Source organism: Anabrus simplex, chromosome 5 (assembly GCF_040414725.1).
Source record: "Anabrus simplex isolate iqAnaSimp1 chromosome 5, ASM4041472v1, whole genome shotgun sequence".
Lineage (NCBI taxonomy): Eukaryota > Metazoa > Arthropoda > Insecta > Orthoptera > Tettigoniidae > Anabrus > Anabrus simplex.
The window spans coordinates 22,920,309-22,937,063 of record NC_090269.1 but is presented as its reverse complement, the minus strand read 5'-3'; positions in this window follow the sequence as shown (position 1 = coordinate 22,937,063).

The window sequence follows — 16,755 nt, the reverse complement described above, 5'->3', positions numbered from 1 at the left end:
TTTTTTTATTTTTCTTCTTTTTCTACTGCTTTTCCACATATGTAAATTTGGTCGTTTTACGACCGGAAGCCCTTCCTGACGCCAACCGTTTGTGGAGGGATGTAACCAGTATCGCGTGTTTCTGAGGTGGTGTCTTGTCTGAGTATGATGAGGGGAGTGTTGGGACAAACACAAACAACCAGTACCCGAGCCAGAAGCCTTATCACACTCGATTAAAATCCATGACCCAGCCGGGAATAGAACCTGGGACCTCTGTCTCAAAACACGCCAAAATAAAGAAATGTACCCTCCGCAGGAATATGCGCCGGTGTTCTACAGGGGTTAGGTTGGACTAATTATTTCAATAACCACACTGTACGGCTCCATGGATAAATGGTTAGCGCGCTGGCCTTTGGCCACAGGGGTCTTGGGTTTGATTCCCGGCAGGGTCGGGAACCATCATTGGTTAATTTCGTTGTAGGGTCTGAGTGTATGTGTCTTCTTCTTCATCATTTCATCCTCATCATTATGCACAGGTCGCCTACGGGCGTCAAATCATAAAAGACCTGCACTTGGCGAGCCAAGCATGTCATCAGACACCCCCGCCACTAAAAGCCAAACGCTATTTCAATAACCAGCCAGACTTTGGTCCTCTTCGTCGTGAAAACACCAATCTAAGTAATGGTAATATTAGAATACTACTAAATAAATTCATAACATTATCACAACCGTATCAAAGATTTGGAAACTCTGTGACAGGACTGATTCAGAAATGCTTTTCTGAAACTATTAAAAGGTTATTTTTGAGTTAACGAGCTTTCTACTTTCAGTATTATGCCATTTATTCTTTCCCTCGATGTTGAATTTAGATTTGTTTTTACTAATGTTTTGATGATTCTTTATTTCATTTACAGGGTTCCTCTATAGTGGAGGAGGCGGTGGCGGTTATGGAGGTGGGGGCGGTTATGGCGGTGGGGGCGGAGGATGGAGAGGAGGTGGTGGTGGAGGTGGGTGGAACTCCGGAGGGGGTGGTAGCGGATGGAGCTCAGGAGGAGGCGGTGGATGGAGAGGAGGATACGGAGGCGGCGGTGGAGGCGGTCATGGAGGAGGAGGAGGTGGCACCGTAGTTTACAAGATCATCAGCACCGGCGGAGGTGGATCAGGACGTGGATTCGGAGGTGGTCATGGAGGCGGCGGCTACAGCGGCGGTGGCGGTGGATGGAGAGGAGGTGGCGGTGGAGGCGGATGGAACTACGGAGGAGGTGGTGGTGGATGGAATGGAGGCGGTGGTGGATGGAGCTCCGGAGGAGGTGGTGGTGGCTGGAGAGGAGGTGGCGGTGGTGAGTATCATTTTAAAATCAAATACGTCATACGTAACGTGCAGTACATATTCATTTTTTTAAATTCGAACTTGGCCATAAAAGGGCCGCGTAGAACCTAAGACTGTCTGGTCAAACGCTTCTTCTTCTCTTCCCAGAACGCCTTCATTGCTTCACCTCGTATCTTTCTTTAGTTAAATATATAGATAACATGCTTGCCAACTTTCGAAATTTCAACTAAGCTAAACGAGAGTAAATGATAATTAACTAAACTATTCTAAGATAAAATTTAAAAATTGAATATGGACTAATCTAGAAATGTAAATACTCTGATAGATGCACTCAGTTCAATGAATTGTTACATTTAGCTGCTATCACTGTCCTTAGGAATGTCACTTAGCCAGTGAATTCTAACTTTAATACCATCTGGTCTCTTAATAATAATATCTCCACTCGAAGTCCAACAATTGCTCTGATAACAGCGCAGAATGACAGCCTTAAGTACTGACAATATGGTGAAGGTTAGATCTTCGCGAATAGTTATAGGGGCACTTTCAATTTTCGCTTATTGAGAAACACTTCCTGCCTTGTTAAGTAAGATGTGAATTTGGCAGAGATGGGCCGAGGCTTCCCTGGATATTTAGTGCCGGCTCGGTGACTCCTATCAATGTGTTGTAAATTCACATTCATACCTATCTCCCTAAAAGCATTTGCTGGAAGTTCGTACGTATTTTCACTCATATTCCTGAACCCCAAACATTCCAATGTTAGCTCTTCTATTGTATTGTTCCAGTGAGTCACATTTTGCAACAAAATATTCCCTCATCTCGCGGATTTCTTTATCCCGGCTCTCCACCTTTGCTTTCAACTCTGCCACATTTCAGAACGGAACTGGAGAGAGATTCCTGTATGACGAATGCAGTCACACGCTTTGATATGGCAGATATTATCTTTCCAAGGAACTTACCAGAGCTGATGGTTTCGTTGAGTATCCTGGTGACTGGACAAATTAATATTATTCAGCGATAGATAAAAGTTTTGGTATTTTTTAATGAGGAATTTTTTTGGCAGCTCCGTCCTCAGTTAAAAATCTGTAGTTTAGCTACAAATTGCTTTGAACACCAACTGATATTCGATCCCACAAACTTGCACCTAGAAGGTGGATGGCTAACCTATGACAGCACCCAAACTGTCGTCAGTTCAATATGTACTCCTAAGCACACGATGTCTGTATTTTACTCCGAAATTTCGTACAACCAAATCACGATAACAGAGCCCAAGCGAAACATGTCGTTCTAATCATAGTGAACGCTTTGTGAACACTGAGACAGCCAGTCTGGCAAACAACAGCTGTACATTCCCATGTGAAATGACTATTTAAAAAATCATTGTTGATACAAAGAGAAGTATACATACATCGGCACTCAGTGATATCTACATGAACGTAGTTAATATTAATGAATCACTTCTGTTGCTTTCAGTGCGCCCCATTTGGTGGTTATGCATGTTTAATGAGAAGAACTTCCCCCTTTATGGCGGAAAAACTAACACTCTTCTGTTTTTAAAGCAATGTTTGCTGTTAACTTGGTGCCCTCATGCCGGCTACTTAAGATATTTAATTCTCTGTTAATCACGTTTGCGGAATGCCTGTTCAAACGATGCTATTTCCATTTACAAAATAATCTTCTAGTATTTCGTCCACATGCATCAGAGTATGCCAACGGCCGTAGCCGTGTTGAAACACCGGATCCCGTGAGATCTCCGAAGTTAAGCAACATTGGGCGTGGTCAGGAGTTGGATGGGTTGCCACGCGCTGTTGGTGGGGGGTAAGGGAATGGAGGAGCGGAAAGGAACTGGCCACCCTACCGCACGTAAACTCCGGCTCAGGAACACCTCTGTGGAGGTTCGGACCTGCCTTCGGGCAGAATAACCCTTACCTTACCATCAGAGTATTTGAATGTTATCGATTTCTATGAGCAATCGAGAGCAGAAAGACGTAGTTCCTTAAATTTGTACCAAACCTTATCATGGTTACGTTCCACGTGCCTTTTATTTTACATTTCTTGGGCTTTCCTCACAACGTCCTTAAGGAGGATAAGCACCTTTTGAACACACACTCCGCAGTTGATTTTCTTTTCTTACACGAGAATCATTCTGAAGTAAATTTGTGACACCCTCATAACTTTATTTCTGATCTTTACTTTCAAAACCTTCAGTAGTTAATCATGATATGTACACCCTGAGCGATAAGAGTTCGATTCCTTGGCAGGAAGTTTAGTAGTTTAGAAATGAATCTTCCACGTCTATATACGGTATCAGTTATAAAGGTAACTAAAGAGCCTCAAGTCGTCAAACGATCTATCATAATTTAAAGAAAAATTTCTCGTAAAATGATTTGAAACCATTTCTACCAAGCGCTATATAATTAGATATATCTGAATCACACTACACTAAAAATCATACCTTTATCATCGGTAGTAATATAACAATTATGTTGTTGTTTAAAGTCTCTTTAGTTATCTTTATAGTGATATCGCGGCAATGTGCCTCTATAGACGTGGAAGATGTGTTTCTAAACTATTTAACTCCCTGCCAAAGAATTTAACTCATACCATTGAAGGTGTATCGATCATGTCTAAAAATAAAGTCTTGAATTAAAGATCGGAAACAAAGTTATGTGACTGGTGTTGCAGATTGACTACATTTGGAGGTCAAGGGGCTTCTTTTGGCAGAGAGAGTACAGGTTTCCTGCTTAGTCTGGAGACGCACCATGACCATAATGCTCAGGCAGTAGTTCTGTAAATTTTACGAGCTAGTAAATAGTAATGCCATTAAGTGCCATATTTCAATTGGAACAATCATTCCCTTTTGAAAAAAGTCAACTTTATAATCAATATTATATATATAAAACGCTAACATGTATGTTTCAGAAAACTCGAGTTTTTAAACCAGAGACAGTTAAAAGGTGCGGTTTCCACCAAAATATTCCAAATCATCTCAATAGTGCAGGGAAAATCTTGCATTTCTTGAAAAGCCAATAGAAATATAATTATTTTCAAATTTAATTAAAAACCCACACCAAGATTGGGATCGACCTTGATGGACAGATTTGTCGCTAGGCAACAGTCCGATAAGGAATGCTGTATATGGAGGATGGAAACACACCGCCATATTTTATGAAGTACCTTTCTTGCTAAGATGTTCATGACCGTGGCTGAATATAGGAGGATGGGAATACACCGCCATATTCTATGAAGTACCTTTCCACGTCTCCTAAACCACTGGAAAAATTTAAAACAAAATCGTACACTTATGAATTACTATAGGGAGGCAAACACTGTGGGGAGTAAGCCACCCCTAGTACCCCCAGGAGTGAGACTCGCAACGGGTGGCGTATACAAATATTCGAAAATAGTGTCGAATCCATATTAAACGTCACGATAAGGAAATCTTCAAAAACATCACTTCAAACAGTTAATGCAAATCCTATAATTGAACATCCAACGAAAGTGTCCGAACAGAGCCGGGTACTAGAGCTAGTTGTTTTATAATTTTTCATGTACAAACACCCTATAATCAAAATAAATAATTCTATATCTACCTCTTGTACTTCAAAAATTCTTTACCATAAAATGATCAATAACTGCTTGTAATCACGATCACTTATAATGTTGGCAAATTGCTTAAATCTTTGTAAGTGACGACGTTCTTTCTTTCTTTCAGGTGGTTGGTGGTGAGCTGCAGCTCACGATCGCCCACAACGCAGCTCGACACGGGTAAAAATCCTACAGTTGTAGGACAACAATGCAGTGTGAGAAAATCCACTTGCACTTGATGATTCATCTATCATTGGACATTCTTCTCTTTCGAATTTTATCTGCACTAAAAGAAATCTTGCAATGTAATTTCGGAAACTGATTACCAAGTCCAAATGTATATAAAAATGTGAAATAAATATTTTATACATGCTTTGTAAATGTTTAGTAATTATTTATACACACATACATACATCTTCATTATAGACTGTTATACCTTTCAGTGTGCAGTCTGTAAGCCTCTGTGAATTTACTAGCCGCAGCCACAATACTCTATTTGTAACTAGGTCTGTCGCCTCGTAGTTCTATACCTCTTATATTTAAATCGTTAGAAAGTGAGTCCAACTATCCTCGCATTGGTCTCCCTCTAATACTCTTACCCTCCATAACAGAGTCCATTATCCTTCTAGGTAACTTATCTTCCTCCATTCGTTTCACATGACCCTACTACCGAAGCCGGTTTATGCGTACAGCTTCATTCATAGAGTTCATTCTTAACATAGGGCTTAAATCCTGATTTCTAGTACCCTCCTGCCATTGTTTCCATTCTCGCTACTTTCATATCAGTTACTTCTAACTTAGGAACTAAATATCCTGATTCCATCCAGATTTCACTACCGTAAAGCAAAGTTGGTCTAAAACCAGACCTGTGTAAAGATATTTCCGTCCGGTAGCTGACTTCCTACAGAATACATTTGATCGCAACTGCAAGCTCACTTCATTAGCTTTACTGGACCTGGATTCAATCTCACATACTATATTCCAATTCTGGGTGAACACACTTTATAAATATTTTTGAAATTATCTGCATGATCCAGCTTTGTGCTCCCAACCTGATATGAAATTCTCTTAAATTTATTACCCTCGGATATCCATTTTTGTCTTTGAGAGGCAAATTTTCATATCATACTCATTGCACGTATTTTCAAGTTCTAAGATATTAGACGCAAGGCTTTCGGCACAATACGCCATCAAGGCCAAGCTATTGGCATAGGCCGAACAGGTTACTATTTATAAGTGTACCTATTTATAGTTGTTTATAATTTAAGCTTTATGGTTGGACAAGACAAACTGTTCAAAGTCTGCATACTTATATTTTACGAAGTAACGCACCTGTAGCAGAATGCGGTACGATTTGTAATAGTAAACTTAAATCGTGGGACAGCATACGCCAATAAAATACGAGACAACGTGCTGCAAATTGTTGACAGCCAGACGACCAATCAGTCGGCAATGGTAGCTTCTGTTGAAATTACTGCCGGTAAATCTGTCTTCCAGTATTTTGTCACTTCCACCTTTGTTCCTAAACTTTCAATGGCAGCACAATTAACACTGTTGGAAATCACAACGGTTTATAAATCGCTTTGCTTTGACCCTCCTGGACGTACAATACTACAACACACAAATTTGGTGAGCTGAATTTATATCGTCTCCCTCTTATGCTTGCTTGTTCGGACGTTTCCGGATTAATGAGACAGTTCAATAATATACAGTAGATGTAGAAATATACTATATTATAGATTCGTGGTGCAATAGGAACTCATGTAAAGACGATTTCGTGTGTTCTGTTGAAAGTAGGGATTTTATTCCCTCCAAATCCGAAGCCATGAAAAAAACTGTAACAAAGTGGCGACTGCAGTGACAATCATCTGTACTTTATTCGTCTGTGTGCTACGTTACAGAAACACAGAGATCGATATTTGTAATTTTTAATTCAAATTTGCTCATGAATTGAATCATGAAATTATGTAAAGAGTATGACTCAAATTTTGATACTGTAAGATGAAAGGACATGATCGTTTGAGAACAACGTGCTGAATTTAAATTGATGCTTACACGCCCAGTAATTGTACATACATACATACATTATCATTATAGACTGTTATGCCTTTCAGCGTTCAGTTTGCAAGCCTCTGAGAATTTACTAAACGCCGCCACAATCCTCGATTTGCAACTAGTGTTGTGGCCTCATTTAGTTCTATACCCCTTACCTTTAAATCGTTAGAAACCGAGTCTAACCATCGTCGTCTTGGTCTCCCTCTACTTCTCTTACTCTCCATAGCAGAGTCCATTATTCTCCTAGGTAACCTTTCCTCCTCCATTCGCCTCACATGACCCCACCACCGAAGCCGGTTTATGCGTACAGCTTAATCTGTCGAGTTCATTCCTAAATTAGCCTTTATCTCCTCATTCTGAGTACCCTCCTGCCATTGTTCCCACCTGTTTGTACCAGCAATCATTCTTGCTACTTTCATGTCTGTTACTTCTAACTTATGAATAAGATATCCTGAGTCCACCCAGTTTTCGCTCCCGTAAAGCAAAGTCGGTCTGAAGACAGACCGATGTAAAGATAGTTTCGCCTGGGAGCCCACTTTCTTCTTACAGAACACTGTTGATCGCAACTGCGAGCTCACTGCATTAGCTTTACGACACCTTGATTCAATCTCACTTACTATATTACCATACTGGAAGAACACACAACCTAAATACTTGAAATTATCTACCTGTTCTAGCTTTGTATCACCAATCTCACATTCAATTCTGTTGAATTTCTTACCTACTGACATCAATTTAGTCTTCGAGAGGCTAATTTTCATACCATACTCATTGCACCTATTTTCAAGTTCCAAGATATTAGACTGCAGGCTTTCGGCACAGTCTGCCATTAAGACCAAGTTGTCAGCATAGGCCAAACTGCTTACTACATTTCCACCTAACTGAATCCCTCCCTGCCATTTTATACCTTTCAGCAGATGATCCATGTAAACTGTAGACATGATAATATTTTTGGCTTTCGCCGTTTCGCAAAGAACTTTGCACCGCTTCTTCAGAAGAAAATCTCGCCTGTCCTCGAACAAGACTTGCCTAATAATGAAGTTTTGAATTTAAGTTTTTTTTACCGTTGTCTACCGTAAGTGGAACGCTGGTTCGTCACCAAATGGCTCACTGTGAGCTAGCCTTCCTGCTGGGAGGTAACGACACCATCATAGCTCCAATTAAGATGTTACTAGTTCCATCGTATATGCGCGCAAAATAAACTGCAAGGCAATCAGAAGAATTAGGGACGAATTTGGTAGAAGAAACAAATAAACATATAATTAAGATGTAAAATAAAATAATGTGCAACGAAAGACTGACAGGATAGAAAAATGGAATAGAGATGAAGGTGGAAAGAAAAGTATGTGTTTTACCTAGCGAGTTGGCTGTGCGGTTAGGGGCGCACAACTGCGAGCTTGCATTCGGGAGATAGTGGGTTATAACCCCACTGTCGGCAGCCTTGAAGATGGTTTTCCGTGGTTTCCCATTTCCACACCAGGCCAATGCTGGGACTGCACCTTAATTAAGGCAATAGCATATTCCTTCCCACTAATACAGTAACAGATGTATACAAGTTATGAATGTGTAACCACAGCACAAAGCTCAAGTGCGGAACAAAGATTTTTGAAAAACATAAATAATTTCACCTTGTTTTCTGACACGGCAAAAGCCGAAAAGCTTATTACCATGTGTAAAACCTGCTGAATTATCACGGATAACAGAAAATGGAATTCAGATGAATAAAGTGAATAAAATAGCAGGACAGCCAGGATCTTGATAGAAAGAAAAATAAGTATAGAGAAAGCGCGAGTCACATTCTTTGGAAAGAAAAATGTTCTTAATTTAAATTATGATTTTACTGACAAGACGTAGAGTTCTCAGTGCACTACGTTTTCTGGTGTAGGCGATAGCAAATTTGTTACTTTCATTGACCTGTCTCATCCTTGACTTTGACAACGTGAAAGTGTCCAAGGTATGCCATTCAGTATGCAGCCAGTCCCTGCTATGAATGGTGTGAAAATGTCACTCATAGGGTCGGTTGGTGTAAGCATTTCAGTGGGCTTGGCAGACTTTGATGTAATAGCAACTTCTGGCTCAGCGAGGAAAGTAACGGGAAACGGCATCACTCTTATTTCCCTAGTACGCCTCTTCAGTGATGCCTGGCTGATGGTGAAGCTGTTGAGGTCCAAACAAGCCTCCGGGCTGAGCACTCAACATACAAGCTTTAATTGGGCTTGTGGGTCGTATCTCCTTCATCCTGATTTACGGAGTACAGAGTTGGTTCTTGATACACATTTAAAGAGGCTTGAAGCCGTTGAACGATATACAGTATTGGAATGACGGCTTTATGGGAGCGGAGTACGGATCTGTAGGACATAGGGGCATGAATGACATACAGGCTCATGCGGGGAGACACAACTAACTTCACGAGAATATAGGCAGTATGAAACTGAAAATATCTAGAGATAATGGACAAAATGAAAATACACTCTAGGCCTGATTGTTCTTTACAATTTTCTTTTACAGATCAAAGAAAGTTGCTACGGGGATATCGTGGAACGCAGAAGTGTAAGAAAGTGCCGGGGTGAATGGGCGGACAAGGAAATTACCAGAGCATAAATTAAAACAATAATTTTGAAATTTTATTTCTTTCCTTTATTTTTGTATTATTAAAATTTGGTAGAGAGAAGATTTGGAACAAATAACAGTTAAATACAAATAATCTCGTCAGCTCTGATAACAACAGCGGAGTATAAGTCCAAAAATCAGGTACAAGAACTAGAGGAAATTATCCACACGATAATCTAGAAGAAATGAGAATTACAGCTCTGAACAGGTACACTATGTTATAAGAGCATGTTCGCTCCACTCACTCACATCGTCTAGGAGTTTGATCTTCAATGGTAAATATAGTCCAGCCTCTCAGAGGGACAAGTTTCTTACAAGGTGACGCCTGACAAACTTTAAAGACACTTCTGCTCAACAGTTCGTTACACACTGTTCTATAAAACAGGGGCAATTAATGCCCTTTCTAAATGACCTTAATGAAATAAAGAAATGGTTTAACATAATCAGCCATGAACAAAAGGCTAGGAGGCGAAACACTCCATTTTGAAAAATTTTAAGAGCCTAAGTGGGCTTATGGCCCTAAGTTCTATAGAAGGGTGACTAAATGAGAAATATTAAATGCAAAATATTTGTTAAGAATTTGGAGGTTTGGAAAATTTTAGTCAATCCATACCAAGTTGGATGGGAATCAACAAAGGGTAATAACACTTTTTTCCCTCAGTTTACATGTTTCCCAGTCGGGATTTGAGCAAAGTCCTCGGAATTGCCGAAAATATGCATTTAAACTATTGAATGGAACATTCACATAAAATGAAAGATATTTGAGACCTTCCCATCAGGCTATCTGCCGGAGCTATCACATATTAAGAAAATTATGCCATTACCTTGTTTGATGGACCTTCCTAACGCCGATCTACGGCCCCTGCCTCCTTAATACACGCCGCACGCAATCAACTGGAGTAATGAAGATGACAATCCGCCCTTACAGCTCCCAGCTTTTATAGCGTCCGCGAGGGGAAGTCTCCAGAAATTTTTACAGGTAGGCTGGATGCTTGTACACACCTCCCAATTTTAAATGGATAGAGAAATATTCTAACAATACCTGATTGGTTAATAACTAAGGAAGAAGGAAGCAGTAGGAGTACTGGCAACTTTGATACTTAAGGTTTGCCATCTTTCGCAGTACAAATTTCTTAATGAATTAGTTAGAGCTCAACCCACTAGGGAGAGCAACAAAACCGATGATAGAGACATCTAGTGGTGGGAAAATGCAAATACCTTGCCAAACAGTAGTTCAAATTCCGTAACACAAATGTCCTTATCGCAGGCTCGCAATTTAACAGGACAGTAAACAACAGTAAATACGTATACGTACATTGGACAGGCAATACAGTTCCGATGCAAATCAAAATAGTACACTCTTTGAGAATAAAAAAATATAATGTGCATGAGAAAGCAGTAGGGTAGCGATTTTATACAGGAAATAACTGGGAATTATGGTGAATTGAAAATACAGTCCAATCTGTCTTCAGACCTTATTTATTATCAGGTGAAAGGCAGCTTTTGCATGTGTATATATACCAGGTGGCTCCCGGACGCCGTACTTTCTACTTAATTTTAATTAATTTTAACAGGGGATCTACTGCCAGCGGGCAGCTTACGTCAGAATATGAAGAGATAAGAAACAGAGTCACACTCGCAGCATGTTACTCAGCGTTCCCGGTCGAATGCACCTCTTGCATTAGTAAACATCGTTTTCGACCGCATACTTCTAGGCTGGTGTATGGTACAGCCGCACTATATTTACTGTCTGCTTATCGACAATGGCTAGTGTGTTCAGCAGCGATGAATACACAAACATTACTTTTAACTGGACTGCCAGGTCGGAATGCAACCGAAGCTCCAAACAGACATATGCCGTCTACACAAGTATTTCACCGAACAGTACCGTGTTTGTTTCATACAAGCAACTCTTTTATCGCGTGGAATGTCTACACGCGTATAAATTAACACGTTATTAAATTTCCTTTTCTGCATCTTTGGCGTGTTACCAAACAGTTGCGGCGATTAGGGGGTGAGGCGAGAAGGGAACGTCGCCCCCGCCCCTCGCCACTTTGTGGAGTAAACATTACATATTCACTTTAGCCACCTGGAATTAGGAATTTTTTTTTGCTAATTGCTTTACGCCGCACCGACACAGATAGGACTTATGGCGACGATGGGATAGGAAAGGCCTAGGAGTTGGAAGGAAGCGGCCGTGGCCTTAATTAAGGTACAGCACCAGCATTTGCGTGGTGTGAAAATGGGAAACCACGGAGAACCATCTTCAGGGCTGCCCACAGTGGGATTCAAACCCACGATCTCCCGGATGCTAGCTCACAGCCAATTAGTTTTAAAAGAAACGTTATCTGTACAAGCCTTTGTGTCTTATCTGTTAATTCTTTCCTTTATTTTCTTTAATTTTATTAACATAATGTTTGGTGGAAATAAGCACCAAATGCCGTTCGTCCCGGCTAACCGATTTGTATAGCGCTACGGCAAGTAGTGGAGACTTTGCATGTGCTGTGGGGAAGGGTAGTAGGGGTATAATGTTTTTGCCAAGGTCGTGGACACCGAGTTATAATTCACCCGTATGACGCACGCATTCGTCAGTCTGGCAGCCTCTTCAGTGTCTGTTATTTCCTTAGTGTGTATTAAAATACTAAATAACGTTTAATTGCATGATCATGCCGTACTTCTATTTAATTGTAGCGGCTGAGCTAGCCGTGGAGTTAGGGCCGCGCAGCTGCGAGCTCGCACCCGGGTGATAGTGGTTTCGAATCCCACTGTGGGCAGCCCTGAAGATGGTTCTCCGTGGTTTCCCATTTTCACACCAGGCAAATGCTGGTGCTGTACCTTAATTAAGGCCACGGCCTTTTCTTTCTGCCAGTTTTGAATTGAGCCAATCCAGAATTTCTGTAATTAATTTTTGACCAATCGTGTCTTTCTTCTTCGATTATGAGTGTACCGTCTACACGGACCAATAAAATTGTGTGGGTGTGGCTGTTTTATTCATGAAAGATCTCGATTTTTCCCCGAGGGTATAAAAACTGCTGATTTTCTTGTCTCTCGGCCACTTCATCAACATCTAACTTAGTGTATGGACATGTAGCAGGAGGCGGGAAGCGCCTCTTTCTTCAGGCAGCAGTTCTTCTGTAAAGTAATGGCCGCTTAACATCTTTATTTCTTGCTAGCTCAGCAGTTTGACCCCTCTGCTAATCCACCAATCCACGGTAACAATAATAATAATAATAATAATAATAATAATAATATAATAATAATAATATTAATAATAATTGTTCCGGGATGTCGTAGAGCGCAGAGGTGTATGAAGGTACTGGTGTGTATGGGTGGTCAGAGAAAAGATGAGAACACAATTTAAAAAACGAAATTTTGAAATTTTATTTCTTTCCTTGCTTTCTGAGTTTAAAATTTCGTAGTTAGGAAATCTGAACCAACAACCACAAATAACAGCTTAGAATAACAGGAGCTTGGATAATAAGGGTACAATAGAGAAGATTTTCCACACAATAGCTCTAAGGTTACATTATTTCAAAGAGCATATTTACTCCGATCACTTATTCCCTATGGGGACTGAGCTCCACAATTTATTGCAATTCAGCCTCTCAGAGGCACAAGCTTCTTGCCAAATTTACACTAGATACATTTCAAAACAGTATTCACTGTTAAAGTATGAAGGCTTTCACGGCCGGTGTCAATATAATAAAAAATCTTCCGGGCTATGAAGCCGTGCCGTACAGCGGAGCGTTTCTACACGACGCCACAGAAGATGACTACCGCAGCAGTAGTCGAAATGTCTCGAACAAACGAGAGGAGTGGGCCACGGCATAATACCCCGGAAGATTTTTATTATAGTATTCACTGTCATTTCTGCTCTACAGTCTGTTCCACATTCGTCTATACATAATTATAACTCAAACAGGGACAATGAATACCCATTCTAAATGGCCTAAATGTACAAAAGAAAAGGATTAAGTTGATCGGCCATGAACAAAGTGCTAGGAGGCGAAACATATGCACTCTTTTTGAAAGACACTTAAAATCCCACATGATAGATAGATAGATAGATTGGCGTAGTTCAGGCCATTAGGCCATCTCTTACACTGTGGGCCGAAGATGCAGAAGCTAAGCCTATACTAGAGAGAGGTGACTAGATACAAAATATTAAGTACCAAAATAGTTTTGATGAATTTAAAGTTTTAGAAAATCTTAGGCACCCCCGTACCAGTTTGAATGGGAATTAATGGAGGGTGAACACTCTCTATTCCCTAACTTACATATTTTCCAGCAGGGATTTGAGCAAAGCCATCAGACTTATCTGAAAATTTACTACATTTAAAAGGTGATATTAAACTTTATATCTTTACAATAAGAAAGAAGTTTGAAACCTTCCCCTCAAGTTAACTGCCTAAAGCTATTACATGTTAATAGACGTCTGCCATTACCTTGAGTTTTTGGGCTTTCCGACGACGACAAGTCTGCCCCTGCCCCAAATTACGTCGTACACACACTTAGACCGAAGCAATGAAGATAACAATACGGCCCTAAAGCACCCAGTTTTTATATCAATTCTCAGGGGAAAGTTCCAGAACTCTCTTTACCTACGCAGAATGTCTGTACACACCCCGAATTTTAATTGGCCAGAGAAAAATACAAACAAATTCTGATTGGTTAATCACTTAAGGAAGAAGGAAGCCGTTGTAGTGCTGACAACCTCAGCACATAAAAAAAACAATCTACCAACCCTTAAGGTTTACAAACCTAGAAAAGTGAAAATTCCCTTAAAGTTTAATATCCGTCCTCCCACCAGAGGGGACACATAGTCCGATTGTAGAGATATCTGAAGATTAAAGGCCCAAGTATCATCAGACTCATAATTCAGGGTTCAGAGCAAAGATGGCCTTCTAGAAGGCGCGCACTTCAACGGGACGGAGAAGGTGTACCACCGGTACAACAACAACAACAACAACAACAACAATAATAATAATAATAATAATAATAATAATAATAATAATAATAATAATAATAAATAGCATGATGGGTGAATTCCAAATTGACCACGTAGCAATAGACAAGCTGCACCACAGGAATATTATGAATGTCAAAGTGATACGAGGAGCCAACATTGACTCTGATCACTACCTGTCTCTGGTTAAAACGAACCTGAAACCACTAATAAAGACCACGGGTATGTTAGCAAAAAACACGAAGATCCCTAGGTTTGATATCACCAAACTCAAAGAAGACAGCACTAGTTACCAAGAGAGGCTGATTCATAATACCAACAGGATTAACACATCTACAAAATGGGATCAACTTAGGGATGCCATAACAGTAGCGGCTCAGGAAACAATCCCCAATAGACCTAAAGGGAACAAGCATCCGTGGTGGTCCAGCGAATGTGATAAAGCTATAGAAGCTAGGCGGCTAGCGTGGATCAAATGGAATGTACATAAGAACGAAGCTAATTTACAAGCCTTCATTGCACAGAGGAAAACTACGTCGAGCATCATAAGAGGGGCCAAGAGGAAGCACAACCAGGAACTGATTAAGCAAGCAGAGGAGGATTTTGTAAGGAACAACTCTAGAGATCTATACAAGGGCCTCAAGCAACAAACAACCCAATTCGCTTCCCCTGCTTTACATCTCCAGAGACCAGATGGATCACTGTGTCTTAATGACAGCGATTGTACCAAGACCCTAGCTAACTACTTCAAAGGACTCTTAAATGCAGAAGAACCTATTGAACGTCTCCAAGTTACAGAACCAACTAACCCCAATACTGAGTTTATCCCTCCTCCAACGTATGAAGAAGTCAGAGATGTAATTAAATTACTCAAGAACAATAAAGCTTCTGGGGAAGACGGGATAGTAGCAGAAATGCTAAAACATGCCGGAGAACACACCTTCAGGAGCATACATAAAGTAATTCTGGACATATGGACTAGTGAGAGGCTCCCAGATGATTGGACGTCAGCCATTATCCATCCAATCCACAAGAAGGGAAGCAAAACAGATCCCAGTAACTACAGAGGAATATCACTCCTTGCTGTTACCTATAAGATATTTTCCAAGATTCTGGAACGCCATGTCACAAGACAGTTGGATAAAGAGTTAGGAGAATATCAAGCAGGGTTCAGATCATCGAGGTCCTGTACCGAGCAGATACAAAATCTGAAGACCATCCTTCAATACAGCAAATCAAGAGCTCGACAATGGGTAGCTATATTTGTCGACTTCCAGAAAGCATACGACTCAGTAGATAGAATTACTCTTTATAATACATTAAGAGAACTAGGACTTAACGACAAGATCAACAGGCTGGTGCAAGCAACCTTGCACAATACCACAGCCAGAGTAAAGTTTAGAGGACAACTCTCGGAGAGTTTCGCCATTAAAACAGGGGTGAGACAAGGAGATGGCATCTCATGTATATTATTTAACTGCGTTCTGGAAAAGATAATTAGAGAGTGGATGAGATTCCTTCCAGAGAACACTGGATTACGGATGGGGATTAAAGCAGACAACCTGAGGATACCATGCCTAGCCTTTGCAGACGATCTGACTTTATTGGCAAATGACATACAGGAGGCTACTACTCAGCTCCAAACACTGCACTCAATAGCGGCTAAAACGGGTCTTTTGATCAACATAGGAAAGACCGAGTTTGTTACTAACATCAAAGATGCCCCTGGAAAGATGAGAGTCAGTGATAATATCTACATCAAGAGAGTCAAAAGTGTAAAGTACCTTGGGGAATGGTTCTCAGAGGACCTCAGCGAAACAATGGCTCTTGAACACAGGAGACTCAAACTAGATAAGGCTTACCATGCCTGTAGAAAGCTGTATGCTTCAAAAAATCTGTCGATGAATATCAAACTAAGACACTACAATGCAGTAATCAGACCGTCAGTCCTCTATGCAGCAGAGTGTCTATATTTAACTAAGAAGACCCCACTAAGAGCCCTCGAGGTACAAGAAAGAAAGTTCCTGAGACGGATAGTGGGACCAAGAATTTTACCAGATGGAAGCCGATGGTATCAACCAAATCGTGAGCTATATAAACACCAAGAAAATCTCATAGATGCCATCAGAAGAAGGCGACTGGCTTTTTACGGACACCTATCCAGAATGGACTCAAATAGATTATCTCATAGGATCTTCAAGGCTGCTAACAAGGGCAAAGCTACTGGATT